Source organism: Diuraphis noxia, unplaced genomic scaffold (genome assembly GCF_037042655.1).
Source record: "Diuraphis noxia isolate RWA-SAM2 unplaced genomic scaffold, SU_Dnox_SAM2 contig0005, whole genome shotgun sequence".
In the NCBI taxonomy this organism is placed as follows: domain Eukaryota; kingdom Metazoa; phylum Arthropoda; class Insecta; order Hemiptera; family Aphididae; genus Diuraphis; species Diuraphis noxia.
Genome location: NW_028301715.1, coordinates 19,065,322 through 19,087,070, shown reverse-complemented (window position 1 = coordinate 19,087,070; position 21,749 = coordinate 19,065,322). Strand labels below are relative to the sequence as shown.

The following is a 21,749-nucleotide window of genomic DNA, read 5'->3' as shown; positions in this document are numbered from 1 at the left end:
ATTAAAGACCTAATATTCTTATAACGTTACATCATGATGCATAGAGTTGAATTATCCTAAAAAGGATTCAAGATTATTACTATATGAATTATTTTGATAGTAGTGTGAAGTTCCACGCACTTGCTTGAAACAGGAAGTAATTTATCTCGAAAAAACTTCTAGGATACATTTTGTCTTCATTTTGAATGTTTAGAATTATGTTGCTACTATTATGCTATAATTCCATTCCTTTAGTTAGCTTTCACAAACGACACAAACGAGATTGATGAAACATTGGAACGTAGATTGTCGTGTCATAGTGAATATATATTCAAAATAAAAATGCCTGTTAGGAGCCAAATTGAATCTCGAAATAACTAAATTTAACTGAAAAGTTATTGCTTTATCCTTGAATTTTTTTTAAGGTTAAATTTGCATCTTAACATCTTAACAGAATATTAAATAAATTGGATACAGGAAAAGAACAATCATATTATTTATCTATCAATACGCTTATTTGATGGTGTTAAAACAGTTTTATATATACGCAATTTGTATACTTGTATTTTTACTGGCAAATAAAATCAGTATGAGAAATTAGTATTTATAGATTATAAACTGTTTAAATCATATCATATAAATAATAAATGTACTAAATGCATATTAGCATTATTTTTTTTTTCAATAAAACGAATTTTGAGATATTGAATTATATAATTTATTTATTTTTATTATATGTTGTTGTATAAATTTATAAAAGTAGTTGACGTGCTCTATACATGTTTTTGGAAAAAAAAAATGTTTTGATTAAATATTTTATTTTAACAGAATTTTTATTAAATCTGTAATAGCAAAGTTCTAATGATATACACGTTATAAGATATAATTTTTGTATTTAAGAATGTCATATTTTAATATACGATTGTGTGATACTGTTTAGTGTTTATAATATTAATTTTTCTCTATTTCAATATTTTCTTGTTATGTTTATACGGGAATACCATGCGATTCAGCTTTACCTTTTTTATGTCAAACGGTAGTTTGAATAATCGCTGAAACCATGCAAGGGTTTTTAAATTGCGATAATAATATTTGGTGGAAAGCACATTTATTACATCTATAAATAACGTCCAATCAAAATGTATCTAGTCTAGAATTTGAGATAATATACTGTAACCTAGTTAGTATTATGCAAGTGTAAAAATATTGTTGTTTCTTTGACCCCATATGAATTTAGTGATGATTAAAGACTACTAAATGCTTACGCAATCGCTCCCGTAAATTATTAAACATTGAGGAGAAAAATTTAGTTTTTTTTAATTTGATAATTATAATTGTATTATTTATAAAGCCGTGTAGGGTCAAATATTGTTTTAAAGTGGGTATTTTGTGAGAGGGAGATGGACCTCAGACCCCATAATTGACATCACTACGACAATATAACTACACAAACAACAAACTGAACGGGGTACTCTTATCTCTTATCAACGGAAGTGAAGAAGACTAATGACTGCGGTAGCTCGTAAAGGTCATTTCGAGTTTTCATGTTTGTCTATGCTCATATATAAATGTATATGTTGTATATAATATTGTACATAATATATACGGGCAAATGGGCGCCGCCTTCGGGCTAGTGGCGTGCAAGTCCAATCGATATATACCCTTCACTCCGTACCCACCTCGTAGACGCTACCACCCTACGCCACAGTATTGCGGTGGTTTTCGTCATCAGTTGGAAGTGGTAGAAGTGGGGTTGAAAACACGTTTCCATGGTGATGACGTTGGCTAGAGGTATGGATGAGCACGCGGGTTATGTGACGTACCACGCGGGGAACGACTGTTGATGTCCGGCGAACCCTCCCCCCTTCACCAGTGTCAGATGTTTCAGTGGGTTTTTTTCTCTCCCAGGACTATCCCGCTTTCCTCACATCCCAATCGCCACCATACCGATGGGCCTCTGGATGATACCGAGACAACCCTAACGTTAGATGGCCACGTGGGTATCAAAGCGTGCGGGCCATTAATTTCGTCAAACAGGCCGGCGACCGAAATGCCGTCTCTGCGTTATATATTATTAGGTATAATATATATATTTAATATAAATATTATTTTATTCATCTGTATGCAAATCGGCCAGAAGTGTCTAGCGGTATTTAAATAGTATAATGTACGTATGCACGATGATTTCTTTTCTTTTACGTGATATGCGATACCTATATAGTTTTTAAAGCAACATTTCCGATTGCTCCAAAATGAAGAAAAACACATTTTTATATGTTCAAATGTTTTAAGAGCAAAGTTGTGCTGTAAAACTACCAGCAGTTTCGCAACCAATTGGTCTAGGTCTAGGTGGGCTTTGCCCCTAGTTTCTTTAACTTCCCCCAAAAAATATCCCTTATTGATTTAGATAATATAAACTTCATATGCGATGTTATGCTATTATATGCGAGTTATTTTAAATTAATATTTTTTGTAGGTAGGCTGTAGCCCTTAAAAATTTAACACAATAGTTATATCTATGTTCATTATATTATTCATATTTATATTGGCACTTTACTCATTTTATTTAATGCCAATGTGGCCAGACTCGAGAATAATAAATTTTATTAGGTAGGTGGTTCAATAACCGAATTATCTACTTAAATATATTCAAATTTTAAGATTATTCGACATAACTAACGTTTTAATAATAATATATTATCTTTATAATAATTGTTAAATTAAAGGGTCATTATTTAAATTAATATAAAAACTTAAATTTGAAATAAAAATTTTAATTGATAATTTACATGATTTTTTTTCTTAAAAAAAAGTATTATGTTTTTTAAAACTAGTTCCATCTTTCATTTTTTTTTTATATTTAAGTATCTTATATATTGTATTTTGCTACTAAGTTATAATTTCTTAGGGGTACCTAATGGCCTAACCATTCTATTATATATTGATACTTAAATAGTAACAATAATATACAAAAAACAAATGTTATTAATTTCTTCTTCACATGCAACATTATACATATATAATATACAAAATGTACCAAGTCTATTTGACTAATGCTATAACTTATAACTTTTTTAAGTTTTTTATAATGATTTCTAAAACTCTTCGCTTTATAATTAGTATACTTATGTTATATTTTACTTATTTTTTTCACAATTTAAACTAAATAATTCAAATGTTGTGCTAATATTTTTTTCTTTTATCCAAGATATCTATTTTATAAATAGGTATTTAAAAAGAGTTTTGACGTTAAAACTTTTAATTTGGTTACGTCATTGATTTCTAAACAATTTTCAAATTTTGTTAAAATTAAAATTTATTTCTTGATAGTCAATGTGTTTTGTTATTATTAAAGGGTAGGTTATAAATAATGAATACATATATTTCATCATTATTTAACATGACCACGTTATGATCACCATTAGTCAAATAGACCTATCACTCTGTATATTAACCATTTACGATTGTATATTATTTATGTCAATACTCCGAGTGGTTTACAAGCAGTGTTGAATCCAGAGAATTTTTCTGGGGGGGGGGGGGGGGGGGGCTCACTTTTTTTTCATTGGTGAATGGTGATACGTAATTTTAGTATTATGAATTATATCTATTAATAGGTAGTTATTCTTATTACAATTTCTAATTTAGACATTTCAAATTTATAAAAAACTATAAAACAAATTATTTATTTTTAAATTTTTAAATCAATCTAAGTTTAATTTAATGTCGTCACATATTATAAATTGTATTATTATAATTTATTACAATTCAGAAATTATAAATATTGAAAAAATTACAAAATAAATTAGAAACCTATTAATTATTTATATTTAAATTAGTATTGTGCATTTAATAAATAAGTACATTTTGTTGAAAGTCAGAAAGTTGTATTTGTCGGGGGGGGGGGGCGAACGCCCCCCTGAAGTATACCTGGATTCAACACTGTTTAAAAGTATAATAACGAATGATCACAAACAATGCTTTAAAGTGTAAACAACTTCGAATTTAAAATATGGCTTATGAGCTATAATAAATAGCCAGCCTCTACAAAACCTATTATTACTATCACAGAATTTAGGTACCTAAAGCGTGTTTTGTTGTCCGATCAAATATTATATAACTATTCTGTTTACACGATGATTTAATCGAAACCATTATTATTAAATTAAATAAACTACCAACAAATATTGTATGGTAAATTTAATTTAAGGGTTTAAATTAACTGTAATCTTTTTATGTCCAACAAGTCAATCAACGCGACAGATTGAAACATGTAACAAAATCAATTCTTATAAATGTATATCATGTTATAATGGAAACATAATATTATTTGTTATTTATAATAGTGTATATGTGAACATACACAATATAGTTTTCAAACATTTTAAATAATATATTGTTAATACAAAATATTATTTGTAGGTATATTTTCATCATACAATTAATTATTTCACTTCAGTATAGAACTAAACTATAGTCTTATGAACATTATGTTATACTTGTTCGTTCAAATTGCAATAGTTTTTAATCGTTTAAAAAAAAAAATTTAAAAGGTGTGTTTATATGTAAAACTAGTTAGTGTCTCTACATTCAGATGACGTGGACAATTATAAATTTAGATCATAAATTATGGCAGTCTTCTTGAATTTATTTTCGTTCGCCTTAACGCATTATTTTTAATCATCTCCTATAAGTAGCATGACTTTTTTTTAAACCAACTTAATTTCAACGAAATAGTACTTATCAAAAATTAAATGTAACATTTTTGTTATAAAATCGAAGTGCACAGTGTGCATCATGAACATAAATTATTTAATATAAAGTACCTAGTTAACCATTTCCATTTTATGTACACAATTTTATGTCCGAGAATAGATAGATTTGATTGCAATTTTAATTTGTTTTTTTTATTTCACGCCTGTTTAAAATATATATATATATATATTAATATATCATTCAATTATACTAATACTATTATGTTAATCAATTATAAATTATAATTTTTCACTTGATTTGATTACTGAATTGTTATTTATCAGTAAAATATTGGATATATTGAAAATAAAAATATAACAAATATGTCAAACTAAATCATATAGTTAGATTTTAATAATACAAATAAATACTATTTATGGATAAACGAGGAAAAGCCAAATGTATTTCAAGTAGGTTAGTACCTAATATTACAATTTTCTTCATTCATTTTTTGACATGTAAACATTTTTGTATTTGTATTACGACTTTACAAGATTAATAAAATAGAGGTAGGTACCTATCTCATATTTTATCATAAACCGACGAGTAAACATAAATCTGTCAGAGTAAAGAATTATTTATTTTTGGTTTATTTTCAAAAACTATTTTAACATCATACAATTTAAAAATTATTCATGATTATGCTTATATGTATATAAAGAGTTTTGCATAAAATCAAAATACAATAGTCAATAATACGTTAATACAATTTACTAAAAAAAAATTAAATTAAAATATTAGAGATGTCTTGAAACTATAATTTTTTTTTATCTTCATTCATAATTAAGTATTTTGGTTTCGATAATTTTAACTACGTATCAATAAATTAAACAGATTATTTCAAATAAATATAAGAAAGGAGTGAAAGAAAGATTACATACATGCATTTATAAATTAATTACACAATTATTTTACATAGTCGATAGAGCTATACACCTAAATTTATTAGGTACGTAAGTAACATAACTTATCCAATAAAAATAATTGATGGATATAAAACGTAAACGTCCATTCCAATCACCTTCGTACAATATTATTTGACCACAAACAACTTTAAGGAGAGTAAATAATAAACTTATTAAGCCAAAATAAATCTTTAAACTTATTTGATTTGTATCTTTTATCTTATTCAAACTGAAAAAAAAATGATATGATTTAATTATTATTCATACAAGTTAAAATCATATTAAAGGGATGTGATCATCTGTCTCGTAGAAGCATAATTTATGATTTAAATATGCAACCAAAGAGCACATTCATAGGTATTCAAAAAGTTATGATCAATTTCTATAAATAATAACCGTAATTTATGAAGCGATGTACGTGTGACTTCGCTTTTCAATTTTATCCTCGTCAAGTACTTAACTATTTGTATTGTAACCGTGTATTAAACTGACGTTTCTATGAACAAAGAAAAATGCAAGTCATAAATGCGACGACCAAAAACACGCACCCCTGATTGTATTAAAACAATAATTTTAATTCTCATACAGTTGATAATAGTGGTCTAGATAATATACATTAACTATAATAAACATCTAAACATACTTAAGACCGACCAATAATAATATGAAAAATTGATATTAATACGATGAGGTGTATACAAAAATATAACGTGGCCTGCAGGAATGATTGTAAAAATCCTCTGACGTCGACAAAGGATTAATAACAAGAAGACAATAATAATAATAATATATATATTATACACAGCTTATAGTATCGTCCAATGGTGCACTTAGCGCACGATCAATTTGAAGAGGTTATACTCGGCATCACAGTGTTGGTCTGCAGGTGGTGTAGAGGTGAAGGGTTGAAAATCTCTTAGCGTTTTGTCCTAATTCTCCTGTGTGCAGTATATCAATATATTATGTGTATAGTGTATATATTATATATTATATATACCAGAAATACGAAAGAAGAATAAGTGGATATAAAGGTATTATATATATGTATATATATATATATATGATTTAGTAGTGGCGTGCTGTGTTGTACAGTATTGTATATTATGACATATGAGCTTGTGTGACAGCAGTTGCTGAATTCAACCTAGTGGTTGTTATCGTAGCTTTACGTGTGCAGTGATGTTCAAAAGCTAATGCGCACAATAAGATTTTGAGGTCTAGAGCAAAGATCGAATAAAGAATCTATAGCAAGCACTGAGTTAACACACATCCACATACTGGCTTAAGTCATAAGGGTATTGTGGTGCAGATACTACTTGTAGTTTATTATTGAAAATACATCCTCTGCTCAGCAAGCATCTCGTATTTTACCTATTATATAATATTATATTATTATGCCTATAATAGGCAAGTTATAAATTTATAACTTAAATCGCTAATCTCTAAAAGAGATATATTAGGAGATATACATTATAATTTAAAGTATATATTTTATTTATTATTTATAGAAATGTAGTGTGTATTATATTATAAAATATATATTATAGACTATACGTTAGTTATATTTACGTTTCTATAAAAATGAAATAAAATGTATTCTATATGTTATAGTTATTTAGTATTTAGTATTATTCCATATATATAATTTTATATCTTAATGTATCTCTTGTAGCGATCAATGATTTATAACACTGAATTATAACACCATTTAAACTATATGATGTGCTGTACAATTATATTATTATATTATTATCGGACTATATCACCGTATTCAGACTATTGACAGAGTCAACATAATAAACGAAATAACAAAAAAAAAAAAAAATGCCAAAATACTACTCGTATTTGGAATCTAAACCACGATCTACTATGTATTAGTAATAAATTAAACTCTTATATGGGTTGCTGAAAAATTTGACGCAAACGGCAACAAATTAACAAATAGTATATCTAAAATAGCATAATATGTTGCAATACAATATACAGCAATTACGAAAATACGACATCAACAAAACTAATTAGTACCGAAATAAATTAAATGTAACAAATAAGACATCAACGTCCCTGAAACAATTGAATTAGACCAAATGTTTTGGAATGTACCTACGGGAAACCACATGTATGAATTAAATCAGGGTATCACTTCATCACACAATTTCCAAAATATTTCTAATACCTAATCTAATTTTTTTAGTTTGTAACTATTTATAACTTATTCGTCAGAATTTGTAACTTCATTATTACTGCCGGTTTCTCAACGAGAGATAACTTCACAAAAGCCAACTAACAATAAACAAATTTATCAAAACTAAATTGATGATTCTTCTATAAATGTGTTAACATTTGTAACCAACTAGTTAAAATGTGTAATAATATAATTAAAAAATAAAAATAAACATAAAATGAAAAAAAGAATCAAATGGTGTGGGCACTTGATGAAAAGGTCAGACTTGGCGTACCTTAAACCGGTGGTCGAGTGGAAACCCATAGAGAAGAGACCAAGAGAACGTCCAAAGAAGCAATGGATATATGGAATTAAGCAGGAATTAGGGAAACTACTAACTAGCGATATTAAATTGGGAAGAAAAAGTACAAAATCGAGAAAAGTGATGGAAGGAAGTGTCGGTGGTGGCAAAAACTCTTGAAGAGTTTTAACACCAGCAAGAGAAGAGATAACTTAGAAGCATTGATCGATTTCCACACGGAGAGTAAGCCCCATTCTTAATTCAATCAAATTGTCAAAAACAGTAACTGTGTAACAATTTGTTACTATTTTAACTATTTTATCCAATTTTTTTTTAAATTGATAAACACATGGTTCCATAGTTTTGATAGGCAATTTTCATATAAGGGGCTAGCCTCTTCTCGACTAACCTAAAATCATTATTGATATTTGAAAAATAATTTAAATATATATATATATATATATATATATAATGCACGTAACATCCATGGAAAATTAGTACATAAACAACTATTAAGAGTTAGGTTGGGTCGCATGCTAAGCGACATGTTGCACTACATTAATCAGAAAATATATTTTGGGTGGTGTACCGTGGTCTCAAATTAAGAGAAGACATAAAACAAAAATGTTCGAATTATACAAAAAAATAAAATAAATACGAGGTTCAAATGCATGAACAATAATAATATTATTACAGTGTGATTCATCAAACATGCCCACCCCCATTTTTTCTTTAATATTTAATTTATTTTTAGGATTTTTAAATATACTCAAATACTTGAGATTATTCGTACTACTTAAGGAGCTTAAAAAGTGTCCAGTAACGATACAAGCTTTTGATTTTCAAATGAGATGTCTCCCCTCTCTTTTTTTACTGTAATTGTTTGATGGATTTTTTTTTTATGTTGATATATCTAATTCAATATTCGACTGAATAATTTCTTCGTTATCTAATAACCCACTATCTAGAGTCTAGTTTTCTCTAAGTCTTTAAAAATGGTTTTATATTAATATAAAATTGATGTTAGGTGGTAGTTTGAAAATATGGTCTTAAGAATATTTTAAAATTCCGAAAATTAGATTTTAAATAATTGCATTGTTGTACTACAAATGGGTGTGAGCATACTTGGTGAATCATTCTGTATAAAAATATAGTATGTTTTGCATATTATTATGTACAGAGAAAATTAGCTGATTATTAATAAAAATTTATATTAACTATGGTTTAAGTTAAACTTACTGGGTATATATATTTTTTTATTTTAAAGTGTTTCTGACATACAAGGTCATCGAACTTATTGATATAATATAAATTTTAAACATGAAGTTGTTAAGCTTAAATTAATTACAATATATACAGTAAATTACAAAGATGAATAAATAAATAATAAAATATGACATCATAATGATTAGTTAATCTAGGTGTATTTTTTTTTTTTTTGTATATGTTATTGGTGTTGAGAAAGCGCAGCATGAGGACGTCCACGCTTGAGACGCCGAAGAGTAGGCTTATCGATGAGTTTCAAATATTTTTTCACTTTTGGCGTTGTTTAGTTGGCCAAAAAAATGTATTGAAAGATACTGTATGTATGATTAAACCATCGAGAGTAGGTACTAGGTTCAATAGAATCAATTTAAAATGGTAGTGTAATCAATTATCAAACTAGGTATTCAATTTTATAGTTAATACTACTATAAAAGTAGTAACTAAATGAGTTTAGTCATTATAATTAATAAATTAAATGTTTAGCCCATATGTAGTTATAATTTATAGTTAATGATTCTGATACTCTATTTCAGTTCAGCTAACTAGGTATATTATTTTTAAGTTAAATTTTGTACATAGATTTGTTGGAAATTATTATAAAAGTCAGAGTATTAAAAACAGTTCATTTGAACTGACATGAATTGAATAATTACAGCTGTAAACATGTTAAAGTCCCCATCTTCAAATTTTAATAATTCATCATTTACGCAAAGTATTATCATTAGGGAACGGATTTAAATGCTCTAAAAAACAAGAAAAATGCCTTAAAAAAATATGATTTAATGCCTTAAAAAATGCTTTAACATCAAAAAATGCAAAATAAAAGTTACATTTTTTAATTATTTGATGTATGAAATGAACTTTTGCTTGAAAACCAATGTGTTCGGACATTCAGAAAAAAATGTAATTTGCATTCAAATCCGTTCCCTTATTATCAAATATACCTATCTATGGACTATGATCATATTATTTAAATGTTATTATTATTATTATTACTATTTATTTATTTTCATTTAAAAAATAGAAATGTATACATACATGTAAATTTATACAAATATTTATACATATTATAAAATGGCATTATACCTAATGATTATCTCCGTAAGCTAGGCTTGTTGTGGAGATAAGGTTCTTAAAAATATCTCGTAAATTTACTAAAATAATTAATTATAATTAAATGAACACATTATAAGTCGATTATAGTTGCAGATTTAGTGATTATAAGCTTATCATAAATATAAATTTTTAAATATTTTTTGAATTACAGAATAAATATAACAGTTTGACAGGAATTTATAATTATAATACAATTTTGTTAGTAATTTAATTTTTTAATTTACCATTTCCTTATACAATCTAAAGATTTTACAATACAAAGTTCATATTTTTAACGCACTCTTGGAGTGAAATATTAAACTAACCATACATTCACCTCGTACATAAGCTCAGATATTTTAGACGATATAACTTGACTGATGCGCCCTCTATGCTTTTGGAAGTCATGCAAGTTTTTAATTGGTATAAATGGACAGAATAATAGTAACAAATTCGAGAATAATCTAAATTAAAAAAAAAAGAGTTTAGCTCAAAATATTAAAACTGTGAGTGTATACACTATAAATAATTTTATTGAATTGTTGTTATGGAAATTCATCGTATATGTTTCATTTAAAATTGCATTCTAATATTTTTGGACTTATTCAAATTGATTGATATGTATTAATAAGTACATGATATGTTGAAGGTAAAGGGATATGAATTTCTTACTTTTTAAAAACAAATTAAAATTAGCGAAAACCCATTGTGTTAATATAATTGGAGCATTCGAAAAATTATTATACTATAAAAATATATCAACATTATTTTTTTCATTTAACCGAGGTACTCAAAATTGAAATTAAACTACTAGATTGCGCTTCGAATACAAACATCGCAGAAATTATTGTAAATCACAACATAAATATTTCCTTTATTATTGGAATTTAATGTTCACATACTTACTATTCTTATTAATTTTAATTTAATATTATGTTTTGTTAAGCTCTAATGTTTGTTTCAAAAACAATTAAAAAAAGCACACTCTGGTGAGCGTGTTAAATCCTGTCGCTAAACATAATTTAAACAATAAACTATAATCACATTATACACAATTTTAAAATAATTTATTAAAATGTTTCTGGTCTCAATGTTCAACATATATTTTTTTTTGAATTATGTGCCTATAAGCACATTTAAACACGAGCTACATAAAAATAACTAAAATCATATATTTTCATTTAAAGATCCAATTTTGTCAAAATTTAAATGGTTTAAAAAAATATTACAAAATTCAATAATTTCTATAAATATTCCGTTTTGAATAATTACACAAAAAAACTAAATTAATTTTTTATATACCTAAGGTAATTTCGAGTAAAAATTCCAGTTTTATAATAATTTTTTTAGTTTATCGATTATTTTTGAATATCGTTAAAATTTTACTAGAATTCATTTAAAACGTCAACTTTACTTCAAAACCTATAGCGCAACATTGCTTACATATATTATTATGGTAAAACCAATAATGATCGGTCATATGAGCAATAACTTCTATCAGAGGTATGTTTATCACTCACCAAGGGTTTGATGGGACGGAGAGAATTAAAATCACAATACTTACTAATAAAATTGGGACAAAATTATGACCTATATGCACCTACTTCTTCACACAGAAAAATTAAATTAATTTTAATAGTTTAATTTGGCCTCAACTATTGTCACATATTGTAAAATATACATTATATTAAAGTAATAATACGGAGAATTATCCATAAATACTTATTTGCCAATATCTAATTCGATTAAATTATTCGATGACGATCCCGCACGGAAATTTTTATATATTTTATGAGAATATTTATTATTATTGCTAAAGCATTATTTATTGATAGATAACAACTCATAACTTAGCTTTGTTTCAACAGGATAGACTATCCTCACCCTCATGCCATTACTAGACATCAATAATATGTTCATACGATATCATATTATTAATATTAGCATTATTGTTAAAATTATTTAACTTCTATTAAACATTTTGATTACGTCTTTGGTTGTTTTGTATTTTAAAGAGTCCTGTAAATATTATTTTTTACTTTTGAGCTTAGAACCAACTAGATATTAAAACAGAAACGACATCCAACGAGCTTATATATACATACTATTATGTAGTACCATCAGTTGCGGCACCCAGTAAAATCACGACGTTATTTCCTGAGATTATATTATTTTTGAATTTACCTCCGCTTGAACGCACAGAGGTACATATAACTCTTTTATATGGTCATTTATATAAATAATTGCTTTTTTTCCACCGGAGTTTATGTACAAATAACAACGACTGAAATCGAAGTATACTTCTCAATTTCTCATTCATAAAAAACTCACATTCTATACTGTTATTTTGTCTTAGCGGCCGTCATAGGACCTCGGTTTGCTATAGAAAAATTAGAAAAAAACCTGACTATTTTTGTAACAATTTCTCAGATAACAACAATAATTATGTTTAAAAAAGAAAATTTATTTATTTTAATTTTTTATTCGTGAAAATCTATATTCTTAACAAAGTAGATCTATGCAAAATAACTAATATTTAACTGAATAAGTCGAAAGAGGTCAATATATATTATGAATTGACCTCTTTCGACTTATTCAGTTAAATATTAGTTATTTTGCATAGATCTACTTTGTTAAGAATATAGATTTTCACGAATAAAAAATTAAAATAAATAAATTTTCTTTTTTAAACATAATTATTGTTGTTATCTGAGAAATTGTTACAAAACTAGTCAGGTTTTTTTTTAATTTTTCTGATTTTTTAGCCAAGTGTAATAATAATCGTCCTCGTCCATTAAAATCCTTAAGCTCCACAGCGGTTTATTTTAAAACATACTAGTAAAATTGTGTATTGTATGTATTTTGATATATCTATTATTCCAATGAAATTGTGTGTTATATGAAGTGATTTGGAAATTCTTTTTATTATTATTACTCACTCTAAATTTGTCAACTGTTAATGAATTAATTCAAATGTTTAATAATTTGAATTGCCTATACTTAAAGACCATATTTTAAATTCTTGAATTTTTTCGTACTTCTTAAGGACTCTTAGTGATATAAATTAATTTTTTATTCAAATGAGAACTTCCATTTTTATAACAAATTATTTAGTAGGTAATATTTGATAAAATGATAATATATAATTATGAAATTTATAAGAATAATTATAACCTTATATATTCATGTTTATTATAGTTTATCGTGGACTCTTATATATTATAGTGTATATTTAGGGTCTAATATAGAGATGTGATTATTTGACAAATATAAAATCTGTTGATATAAAAATCCGTTAATAATCTACCAATATGTATATTATATATATACAGGGTGATTTTTTTTACCGAAGAACACTCATTATTTAATAAAGTATTGACTTTTTTCAAAATATTTTTTTACATAGTTTCAAGTTGTTGAAAAACAAATGTTTTTATTAAAAAATTATATTTTTAAATATTTTTTATGAAGTCAGTTAGTTATTGATTAAACGTTAACTGAAATAATATTTTATTTTTGAGCAGACATATGAAAGGCCATACTTGCGGGTGGATGATCTACACACCGATATTCATTCATTATCGTACGTTCCATTTATCATATTTCGTGTTTTGTGACGTCCCTCCCTATAAGATCTATTATGATTCATACGGCTTCAAATAGCACACATGTTGCGATATAAGATAATAGACCAGATAGTAGACCGATAACAGTTTTACACTATTGATTCAAATTCAATGTCACGTGGTTGTAATCGTGTGATTGCGAAATGCATTTTTAATTATGATGTCACAATAATTGTGATATATCAAAATGTAAAATATATTGAAACTAATGGTTTTTAAATCCAAAAAAAGGTATTGAAAAGCTGTTATAAAAATATATAAATCAAACGGATATAAAGATAATATCGATTGACATATAATGTCGGTCGTTATCATAAGTCTGGAGTCTGGACCTCCTTAGCTAAAGTATTGCCTCCCCTGCCAAGAATACCTACGCACGCTTATGGTCGTTATTGTTCTAACTGCATGATTTCTATAATAGAGTTGCGAGAGTATTAACTATCTTCATAGTTTAAGCAGCGTTTGAGGTATTATATATCTATCTCAAAAAATGCATAAGTTAAATTTATTTTTGTCCCCCATGAAAGTTGAATTTCGAGTTATTGATTTTGATTGCATTAATATATTTATATTCACCACCGTCACTGTTTTATACAATATTTGGTAATACAACGTTTCTAATATGACGTAAGGATTTAATTGTTTTATTTGTTTATTTAAAACTCGGCAAATAAAGCAAATAAGATCTTCAATAGGTGAATGAATGACTATTATAGAAATCATTAAATTATGTATTAACAAATTAACTTGAAATTCGAGTTAAATGAGAGATAAACAATATTAGCGATTATCAACTGTAATTTTCTTTAAACGTATTTGAAAATCTGAATGTTATAAATAATAACTTCAGTACTTTGTGTCAAAAAAGTGGGATGCAACTGATGCAAGTACTATGATACTTCTATAGTTCTATGTTTATATTATGATATATAATCTATTGATTTTATTGTGCATTAAATTTTAGCGTGGTGTAATTTAGACATTTGAAAGTAAGTGGATCATTATATATATTATATATTATATTCTATATATATACAAATATATTATGATATACACTTGTAGTTTGAAAGTCAAAAATACACCCGTGTATTGTAATATTATACGTATGAATGAGTTATGGGCACAAAAGTCAATTTTAAAAACAGCCTCTTTTTTAATCTGAGTACGACGTTATGACAACTTGCCCGTCATCGTGAAATCCTTTTTCAAAACTAGTGTGTCTACATCGTGCAAGACACGTACGCCACCGTCTTTACCCGTGCACGTGCGTTATAAAAATATATTATACAAACATACTAGCAAACGCATTATCATAACAATATCTCACATCGTATTTTTCTATTCCTCCAAAAATCGAAAAAAACATTGATCACGTAGAGTTGACTGATGTGCTCGCGTTTTTCCCTGTCCTCGAATGTTATAATGCTGGATAGATTTTTCACAGTTGTTATCCAAGCACTGGGAACTTTTCATCATGTATTATTTTGTGTATTCATATACAACCTATTAAAATAATAAAAATTATTTTATAAGACCACACGTCATCATGTATAATATTGAAATACGCGCGTTGAAATTAAACCTCATTTTGTTTTTGTGTGGCATCCGGAATGCATGTTTGAGAAGAGTGGGGTTTTATCCCCGAGCCCTTACAATATGGAAAGTATGAGAATGTTTTTACAAAAATTTAAAACTGCTAACAATGCTTTCATATTATTTTAAATTAATTTTCTTTATTTGATGATGAACCCATCCCCACACCATATTAAAATCCTGTTAACGGTACTGCCGATAACTAACTACCTACGAATATGACGCGTGATGATATGAAATAATCATAAGCCATAGCATATATGCACTTGGTTCGTTTGTATTGATAATTATAATATTAATATATTAAACGTACATTGGACATTTATTTTATGGTATGTTAATGAAACGAACTGTTTTTTTAAAACACTGTCGAAAAATGGTAACGGATTTTTTATTATTATTACCAGTTAATCATTGTTTAGTTACATTAAATTTGCTTTTTTTTAATGTTCTGATTTCAGTAGTTTTGTACTTCCTTCAAAGGATAAATAATAATGTGTAATGAGGAGTTGATTGTAGTGTATTATGTTTGATATGGTAGTTTGTATACTTAGTTTACTTTTTGTATTTACAAAACCATTGCAGACATGCATTTAGTAAAAATTACATCATGACCCACAAATACATAATCACCATAACACCAGAAGCCATAGAATTATTGAAACTAAAATATACATTTTCAAATTTTATGGAAGATGAATAGCACTTTATCTTTAGTTAGAATCTATTTATAATGTCTATAGCGTTTTAAAACTATACGACTCATCTTTCTGTTTTTCTTGACCGACAACCATTTCATTATTTCGATTTTATTATTTATTCATTATTATTATTTTACATTATCATTTTTGAGTGAGTGATGGGATTGTTTTATTTTCATTTTTACTATTGAAGCATTTGCGGAAAAAGCAATTAGCAAAGAAAGTGGGAAAACAAAATATAACAATACAAAAGTAAATGACTTTGATAAAACGGTAGTTGATTTTTCAATAAGGGCAATGACTAAACATTAATTCCAAAATCGTAAATGGTAATGATTAATAATATTATATATTAATGATACAATACAAGTATCAAACATACCTAGTATATTATTACTGTATCATACACGCACGTTGGGAATTTAGGAATATTATCTGTTAATTTTAAAACTCAATACTGATTTTTAATGATAAAATGCGTTACATTTAAAATTAAAATTGAATATTATAATAATGCAATATAAAGTATCCACAATGCGCAGTTTGTTTGCAGCTGTTAAAAATATTACTGTATACCAAACTAGCTCTCTGCTAATTTAATATAATTTGTTTTAATTATAAAAGATTAATAACGCGAGGTCGGTCGTGTAAATGATTTATAGTATACATTTTTTAGTTTTATATACTCTACATTAGTCATAATGACTACTAATAAACTTAAAGTGATGGGTACTTTTTTTGTGGTTGAGTACCTCTTAGTGGTTAAACGGTGCAGAAACGAAACGAGAATCTTGACAGAAATAATCTTAATTTTTTTTATTTGAAAATAATCTTAATGAAAAATATAAAAATATTTTCCGCAATAAAATTTATCGATTTTAAAATGAGAGTCGATTTAAGACTGTGGCGTGTAAATGTCTTGCTAGTTAGACGAAAACACCGACGTTCAGGTGTAATTCCAGACAAGACACAATAAGATGTTTTCTTTGACTTAAAATAAGAAAAGGTTTGACCAAGTCGTTTACTCGTATAACCCACATGTGTTCGGAACGTTTTGAATAGTTTGAATTCTTACTTTCGTTCGTTCGAACGATGGAAAATGTAATTTATTATAATGCGATTTGACACGGGACACAGATTTTCTGGCTTTATTGAAATGAATAAATGTGTATTTCAGATTCAAACATTATGTGCCTGACAATTTATAACACTATATGATAATCAATATGGTGTGATGACATGTGAAATATTTTACAGTTTGCCAATCGGTTGCAGCGGGACTTAAATATTATTATTACACTCTTACATATCATATTCACACTTTGGCTTTAAAATTTTTAATTTTTAATCATTTTGATGATAATAATAATAATAATATAATATAATGACGAAGACCGAGATAATTCTCGTCCGAGTAAAAATACATTTTTATATTTCGTATGAATTTATAAAAAATGCAAAACAGACAGAATATAATAATAATTCATAAACGTAAATAAAATTCATGAATACTGCTGTGAGTTCGAATATTATTATTTATGTAAGTTTACACATCGAGGTATTTGGTCGATTGCCAAAAGTCTCTCAGTTGCGACAGATTTTGCAGAAAACTTCTGAACGACGCATATTTTGCATGTATAGTAATATTATATCATTCGTAATACATTAGGTACTCTTTGATGAGAAAACAAATTGTTATGTTCTTGTCATCTGGACTAAAGATTAAACCCGCCAAATGATTGTGACGCTTAAAATATTTTTGTGCCATTAAGGCAGTGCCTATATTATCTTGGCTGGTACCAAATTGGTTTCCTGGCTCCAATTCCACGCGCCGAATTGGTTCCCGTTTGAAAAGGTATTTTATTAAGGTAAGCCGAATTGGTTCCCGTTTAATTACGCACATTTTCCTTCTCAATTTTACAGGCTTAGGACTGTCAACTTAAAAGCAGGCTTGGTTAAAAATGTATGCAATGAAAATTATTTTAAAAAAATGATATAATATATTATACAATTTTAAATCGTTGATTTGGAAGTCAACTATAGTCATCACTAGGTGTAGGTACAAAATTCAAATAATAAAATATAATAAATACAATTATTTAAAATCATTGACTTTCAAATTTGAAGCAAACTTTCTTTAAGTATTAAATTCGCGTAAATCTCTCATTAATTTACTTAGTCATACAATTTTCCAAGTATATGTTAATTATTTTTTTTGTTTGCTAGTAAGTTTCCTATTATTATTTCTTCGAAATTTATTATAATAATTGAATATCTGAATCCTGTTAAAGTGTTCATAAAATAAAATATTTTAGGATGGTCACTTGTAAATTCTTTATTCAGTTTTGAATGGAATGATTCGCAACAATTTGTAGTCCTATCAATATTTTTGTCAAATCTAGCCCAAATTTTCGGTGGAAAGATACTGTTTGGCATTATGTATGTATCATGAACGTAGTCAAAGAACTGATCCAATTTTAGGCAACAAGGTTTTATTGCCATCAAATCATTATAAAAACAGTCTTCGACGTCTTTGGGTGATAATAAGGACAGTCCAAAAATAGTTTCAGAAGTTGTCCGATTTCTGAAGCATTATCTTTAAATTCATTGGAGAGACCAAACTGTTGAATTTTTCTCCACCATGACTGACATAAATGGAATCTGCAACTTCTAACTGTAACTTGCTGTAGCTTTAAAGTTATGGCGCTATGAATAGCTGTTTCAAAATTAATGAATACCGTGCCAACTGTTAGATATTTTGTGATCTTGTTTAATGCATGAAAGTGTCAGTAGTTTTGTTCGGGAGTAGGATTAATACGACAGGAACAAAAGTATTTTGTACCTTGATAAAAATAGAAAATAATAGGTAAAATTATTATGTATTACTAAACTACAGCTTGGTCTCGGCTGAAAACAGTTTTTATACTCTGATGATAATTACAATAATAATATACGCTTGATGAAAAATTGTATATTATAATCATCATCATATTATGCGAGCTGTAGCGTATGAAACATTCGCGACTCAGGAATAATCAATGGATACGTCATATTATCATTATATTTTACTTACCTACCATAAAATACAACACATTAAATTTAATAATAAAAAGCGTTATGAAATCAGTTTTTTTTTCTAAAAGTCAACAACACATACCTACTGAAGTATACTATGTGTTTTCTATGATTATCAGTTGTGTTTATTTCGTTCTTAAAATTTAAAAATATTGTTTTACGAAATACCTATAGTTTTTCTCTATAAAAGGAGACTACCGTTCATAAAATATATTCATATATATATATACGTACTTCGAACGTTATAATATGTTGATTATTGGTTTGATAAAATGCTTGCGTTTATTCCGTAATATACACATGTGTGTGTACTTATATATTATGTTTGTCTGTTCCCCCGAAGGTGCTGTAAAAATAAGCAACCTAAATATCAGTGGATATTACTGAATACAGACGCCTGTAATAAAATGAGATCGCAGGTAAACATGTTATTTATGTGTATAGTTTACATTGTACACTATTACTATGCCATTTATTTCTGGTTTGAGGGAAATACTTCACGAAATAAATGTTGAAGAAAACAATTAGTACCTATGTCGGGTTAAATATTATATTTTGTCTAGAATGGAATAACGAACAGCCAAAAATAATACGAATAAAGTGTATAAGCTAAAATGAGTAAATAATAAACGAAATTTGTTCATCTATAGTTTCACAAAAATCTTCATTTATAAAAAGTTATAATATACTTAAGATCCACGTTATATTATTTATAACTCATTATTATAATATAATAGATTTTCTATTATATAAAATGAATATATTTCACATAACTAAAGCTGAAAAATATTTACTTACTGATTAATATATTATGCGTTTAAATTAATACATTGTTATAATCGTTATGTGATATAATATATTATTAGGGGAATGAAAATCTTCCTACATATATACAATATCATATGGACCCAGGGGATTTTCCCAAAACAATTGCGGAATGCAAATATAATACCCATCCCCAAACCGAACAAAAGAAAATTCGACATCGAAAACTACAGACTGATATCAATTATTAGTACTCTAAGCAAACTAATTGAAAAAATAATAAACAAACGCCTAACCTGGCTCCTAGAATCATCCAAATTTATCATCAAAGAACAATGTGGTTAAAAATCATTCAATGTTAGATGCTTTATCTACGTTACACACCGACATTTTCTCTGCGTTCAGACGCAACCTACATCTAATCACAATAGCATTGGACATTTCAAAAGCGTATGACACTGTCTGGAAAAAAGGAGTGATAATAAAATACTCCACTCATAGAAAATTAATGGCAACCTCTTCAACTTTATAAAAACTTCCTAACAGACCGAACATTTAATTTAAAAATCAACGATAAGATCTTATCTACACACTTCATTGATAATGGACTCCCTCAAGGGTCTATACTCAGTGTCACACATTTTCTGGTAGCCATAAATTACATATGCAAAAGCCTTCCCAATCATGTAAAATATTCTCTCTTCACTGATGACTGAAACATCTACTTCAGTGGGTCACAAATTAAAACTTCAGCCCACTTTCTCCTACAAGAACTTGACACTCTCTCTTCAAATTGTCTTCAGAAACAGGCTTTAGTTTTCCCACAAAAACTTAATGCATTATCTTAAAAAAAAAGAAGAAGAAGAAGATCCTTAACCAACAATGAACTTCATGAATACTCATATTTATTTTGCAAATAGTATCCGCATCCTGAGTCTCAACAAATTTACTTGGTGACCTCATCTGAAAAAAACTAAAAAATGAATGTCAATCAAGATTAAAGACGATCAAAATACTCGATAAGAACACCTGAGAATCTGACACAAAGAGCCTTATCACAATTTATAAAGCTCTTATACTCTCATCAATTAATTATGGAGACATCATATACTATTCAGCAAAAAAAGACCTATATACTCTGTATACTATCCACAACCAAAGCATTTGTTTGGCCATTTTGGAGCCTTCAGGATGAGTTCTGTAGACAGTATACTTCTTTTACGCTGGAGAATCACCCTACACTATAGACGCCATAGTTGCATTTTAAAATATGTGACTAAAATTAAGAATCTGACTGATCTCATAACCAAATACATCATCCACAGCCTTTTCCCCATCAATATACTGACATCTAGAAGCACAATACTCAAAAACTTCAAAATAATCAACGATAACTTAGAATTTCAATCATAATTTATAAACAAAATTCAGAATCCTCTACCTCCTTGGCTTTGGTCACCAAAAATCAACACCCAATTGGCTGAATACTGCAAACATAATACAGATAATCGAATCATACTCAAC

General features: G+C 27.3%; 1 protein-coding gene across 2 annotated transcripts in view; it reads left to right on the top strand.

Moving 5' to 3' along the window:
- The window catches only part of dnc (phosphodiesterase dunce), a 625,052-nt gene that overhangs the window by 311,783 nt on the left and 291,520 nt on the right, over positions 1–21,749 (top strand). The gene's annotated exons all lie outside the window — the stretch shown is intronic.